The sequence below is a fragment of the Perognathus longimembris genome, chromosome 3, assembly GCF_023159225.1.
Source record: "Perognathus longimembris pacificus isolate PPM17 chromosome 3, ASM2315922v1, whole genome shotgun sequence".
Classification (NCBI taxonomy): Eukaryota; Metazoa; Chordata; class Mammalia; order Rodentia; family Heteromyidae; genus Perognathus; species Perognathus longimembris.
The window spans coordinates 117877027-117882499 of record NC_063163.1 but is presented as its reverse complement, the minus strand read 5'-3'; positions in this window follow the sequence as shown (position 1 = coordinate 117882499).

Here is a 5473-nt window from a genome sequence, read left to right as displayed (position 1 = left end):
AGAGCTCTACCACTTGAGCCACAGCTTCACTTCATGTGGTTTCTTTTAATTTTTTTTTGGTGGTTAATTGGAGATAAGAGTCTCACAGACTTTTTGCCCAGGCTGGCGTCCATCCATAATACTCAAATCTCAGCTTCCTGACTAGCAAAGATTGTCAGCTAGCCAGTGCCTAGAAAAGTATCCATCTGAGTTTTACTTGGATCAATCCAATTGTCTTCTTGGTTGAATGAATGAATGAACGAATCACTCAATCAATCAAGAACCCTGCACACCTGCCACCCGGCTCCTCTCCTCTCTCCATACGATTAGCTAGCTCATCTGATTAAAACCAGCCCCGGCTCACAGCGGGGTTCATCAAGTTGCTAGTCACCACCAGGACCTTGTCTTCGGGTGACACTGGGTGTGGAACCCAGGGCCTTGGCAACCGCTGGGCAAGCGCGCGCCCCCCAAGTCCCATTCCCAAGCCCTGGCTTTCATGTTTCTACGCCTATCATCCAGCCATGAGTCAAGCTCTCCCAGTGAATCATCTCATCTGGGCTTCTCAATCATCCAAAATAGATGCTATCGTCCCCACTCTACGGATGGCAAACTGAAGCTCATGATTGCTCAAAGCTTTCACCGAGCTTGCTTAAATGACAGAAACAAGGGCACCCACCTCCGGGGTGGGTTACGTTACACATACTTAACACGACTGTAACTTTACAAGACGGCTTTGCTCCTGCCGAGGAATCCGGGGAGAAACCGACACACCTCAACCCGTGGTGGGGGAGCCCCCTCTGCTCGTCTCTGCCAGGCAGCCCGGCCCACCCGAGGGAGACAGGAAGTCACTGCTGGCTTGCTTCCTCAGACTTCCTTGTGGAGGGGCGGGGGGCCAGGAGTTGACAGACACAGGATGGATTGGGATGTAAGTGTGAATCTGTGAGGAGATATAATAATAAAAATCCTCTCCTGGATAAGTAATATAAGCTAATTTTAAAAATTAGTCTTTTATTTTCCCCAGTGGGCTTTGATGAGGTAGAGAGAGAAGGACACAAATGGAGGAAAGGCCTAAATTTAAGAGGTAACTGCGCCTAGGTGAGCCCTTTCTCTAGACTTGTATCAGGCCCTAGGGAGCCATTATTTATCAGAATTAGCATCCGAGCTGAACTCAACAGGAAAAAGAAAGCAAAGTTCCCTCTCCAAAGACATTCTTCAGCCAGGCATTATAGTGCCAGTCTGGGCTGCATAGAAAGTTCTAGAACATACCCAAGACCTAGCGTGTGAAACTGTAACCTCTCTGTACATCCCTCTGACAATAAACAAGTATAAAAAAAATAAAGTTCTAGAACAGCCTGAGCTACCTAGCAAGGCCCTATTGCGAAGGAAGGAAGGAAAGAAGGAAGGAAGGAAGGAAGGAAGGAAGGAAGGAAGGAAGTTGCAGAGTTTGCACTCTCTCGGCTCATGGCTGGTACTCTAGCCACCCCTCCAGCCTGTTTTTTTTTTTTTTTCCCAGTTAATTCAAGTTCCATAGACTTTTCTGCCGGGGTTGGCTTTGAACTGTGATCCTCCAGATCCCAATCTCTGAGCAGCTAAGATGACAGCCAGGAGCCACCAGTGACTGGTTGGAAGACGCTTTTCAGCATCCTTGTGAAGGGTCCACAGAGGCTGCAGTAAACCAGACAGGTAGACCAGAGGAAGAACTTCCACTGTACCCCGCGTCCCGCAAGAAAGGCAGCGGCCGTGCGCAAGGCTGGAGGAGGCGAACGAGAGTGTGGGGACCGGAGCGGACGGGGCGAGCTCTGAGACACAGCGAGGCAGGTCTAAAGCGCAGCCCCCCAGCCTCCGAGGGGGCTCCGCAGAGCCCCAGGAAAACACCAGTGTGGCAATTTCGTGGTGAGCGGTCACGCTAATGAGTGCCAAGAATAACAGCGGCTTCTTAATGGAGCCCTTAATGAAGACTCATTTCAGGTTTTATTAACGTGGAGAAAAGCAAACGTTCCTTCCCCCCCACACCCCAAAAAAAAGCTGGTAGAGGAGGCGGAGTCAAGCCAGCCCCAAACCCAGGCTTTCCCAACTACAGCGGGCAGGAGTTGAGGGGCTCAGAGCCCTGCACCCCTCCTTGGTGCTTTGGACACCCCCCCCCCAGCCCACGCTTTGGACACTTGGTCTTCGAGGCAGCGGGGCCGCCAGGCTTAGTGCTGCAGTTTGAGGACCTCGGTCCCCAGGGCTCATCTGGGGACCTGATCTGCACCGTGAGCGCAGGGAAGCCAGGCAGGAGTGCATCTTCAGGAGCCCCAGAGTTCAGAACCCGGGGAGTCCGGGCAGGTCTGGGGCATTCCTATCTGCCTGGAGGCCAAGGGGTGCCAAGGCCTGAGCACCCAAATGGAGTTCCCCAATGCGACCCCCGGTACAGCACCTGGGCCTGGGACGCGCCTCCGGCCTGGCTGGGCCCTTGGAGGGGTGGAGGCTCGTCATCACGCGCGCCCAAGAGCCCACGGGGAGCGAGGGACGCCCCACACGCACAGCACGCGTGGGCCGCGAAGGAATGCAGGGCCAGGTAATGCCACCGCACCTCTGTCTCCCGCCCCTTTCCTCTCTACCGGGCAGCCTCCTCCCCTGACCTGACCTCCCCCTGGCCCTGGTCCCAGGCACCTTCCTGCCTCAGTGCCTTTGCTCCTGCCGGCCCCTTCCCGGAGAGGCCAGCCCCAACCTCCCTGTCCTTGGCTGTCCCAAGAGACATCTGTAAGGCCCAGGAACCCCAGGCCTTGACCTCTGACCTACAGCTGTGACTGCACATGGCCTTGGGGCAGGAACCTGCTGGGCAAGGCCCAGAGACCCCGCTCTGTCCCCAGCACCCAGCCCCAGAGCCCGGCAGGGCCAGGAGTCATGGCTGACCCTCGGCACCGAGGCCGAGTCTACCGGGTGCAGAGAAAGGACCACGCTGGTGGGTGTCCCGTGACTTCACCTCCGTGAGGGGGACAGGGACGGGGCCTCCCACCCTCCAAGGGGCAGGGCCTCTGCGCCACCACGTTCCTTCTCCCTGCCGGGTCCAAGCCACTCATGCGCCTCCTGGGAGCCCTCCTGCCCCCCTCCCCTCCCCTCCCTCCCGTCCCCTCCCCTCCCTCCCCTCCCTCCCTCCCCTCCTCAGGAGCACTCCTGCCCCTCCTCTCCCTCCCCTCCTCGGGAGCCCTCCCACCCCCTCCCCTCCCTCCCGCCCCCTCCCCCCCCCTCCCCCCCCTTGTAGCAGGAATGTAATTAGGCCTTTCCCAGGACGACGCCCCCTCCCTGCGTGAGGCTGCAGTCCAACGGGGGATAATTTATGGAAATGGGTAAAGGTGTTTTAAATTATTCAATTTAAATGTAAATAGGGGAGATGGTGTCTCTGAATAAATTGTCTTATTTATGTCCCCCACTCCCCTCCCAGGGAAACCCGGAGCCTTTCGGAGCCCTCCGGAGCACAGGGCCCTCCTTTCTCTTTAAATAACGTGGAGTGATCCACGCCTGGAGATGGGGGGGCGGGCGGCTGAGGGGCAGAAGCGGCCCCAGGAACCACTGTCTCAGTCGGGGTACCAGGGCACAGGAGGCTGCACAGACGCCGCGGCACCCCCACTGTCTCCTAGGATAACTGGGACCGACCAGGGCAAATAGAAAGCAACGCCCTCAACTTGGTTTGCTGGGAGGTGGCAATGTCCTGGGGCAGGGGCTCCGAACGCCTCCCTTCAATGCAAGGTCTCTCTTCCTGGAGAGGTCGGTAGACAGCTCTGTGCCTCTCCTTGAGGGACCTCAGACCTCCAAAGCACCCTCGCCCAGACCTTAGAATCCCGCCGCGAACACAGAGGGAGCGCCCGCGACCCTAGCACTCCGGCTAGCTGGCTGCCAGTGGCTCACGGCCGGCAACCCTGGCTACTCCGCAGGCCGAGACCCAGAAGACGGTGACTGGAGGTCAGCCCGGGCAGAGGAGTCAGTGAGGCTCTATTCCCGATTAACCAGCACAATGCCAAACCGGAGGCATGGCTCGAGTGCTAGAGTGTTAGCCACGAGCAAGAAAACTGAGTGGGGGCTGGCAATGTGGCTTAGTGGTGGAGTGTCGCCTGCCTAGCTTGCACGAAGCCCTGGGTTCGATTCCCCAGCACATCCACATACACGTGGGCGTTGTGGCTCAAGTGGCAGCCAGAGACAGTGCTCAGGCTCTGAGTTCAAGCCCCAGTCCTGGCACACACACACGCGCATACACACACACCCACACCAGCCACCCCTGGCTCCTACCTTGTCCCTGCCTTCTCCAGTATCAGCCAGTGGATTCCCATCCGCAGGCTCTGGGGAATGCAATCCCCACCACGTCCCCAGATCACCGCGGGCCATCCCCCTCCCACCCAGCCCGTGCCCAGGTCCTCTGCGCCGCCCGCACGGGGCTTCGCGTGGAATGCGGCACACAGTCCCCAGTTCTGTTCCTGGAACAATTGCACGGGACAGTCCCGGGCTTTGAACTCAAGGCCTCACCATCCATGGGCTGGGCACTCTACCGCTCGAGCGCGGCCTCCAGCTTTGGAGCTGCGGCCATCGCTGTTGGCGGTGGCGTGGGCTCTTTTGATTACTGTGAGGATGACATGGGTCGCTGTAGGGGTGTCTTGGTTCACCCCCCCCGGGGTGGGGGGGACCCCACCCCACCCCCGCCTTGTAAGGTCATCCCAGCTGGTGCTGCTCTCAGGGGAGTTGGAGCTCGGCTGTCACCGGGGCAGCGTGGCAGGAAGAATAATGGAGCTGGGAGCGGAGGAGTTATGTTCAAGTCCCCGCTCGGGTCTATTAGCCATGATTCTCTTTAAGCCCAGCTGGCACTAGACAGACCCTAAATACACACTCGGCAGCCGCGTGGCCCCACAGACGCCACTGCCGCCACGTCGCGGATGGCGCAGAACACCTCGCCAGACAGGACAAGTACCAAGGCGGATCACCGTCTAAGCAATAACCTGCGGCATGGAGCCGATCGGGGGTGCTGGGTGGATTTGGAGCCTCTTGTTTTTTCCTTTTTCTTTCTTTTTGGTGATGACACAGAGTTTGAGTTCAAGCCAAGGGCCCCGTGTTCTCACTCAGCTGTTTCACTGTAGGCGGGTGCTCTACCACTTGAGCCACGCCTCTCCTTCCAGCTTTTCGCTGGTTAATGGGAGGGAAGAGTCTTGAGGGTTTGTCTACCCAGGCTGGCTCTGAATGGTGACCCTGAGATCCCAGCCGCTTTTTTTTGGTCAGTTGTGGGCCTTGAACTCAGGGCCTGGGCGCTGTCCCTGAGCCTCTTTGTGCTCAAAGCTAGTTAGTGCTCTACCACTTGGCCAGAGTGCCACTTCCAACTTCTGAGGGGATAATTGGAGATAAGAGTCTCACAGGGACTTTTCTTTGGGGGCTGGCTTTGAACGGCGATCCTCAGACCTCAGCCTTCTTAGTAGCTAGGATGACAGGCGTGAACCACCAGCACGGGCTGATCTCAGCCTCTTGAGTAGCT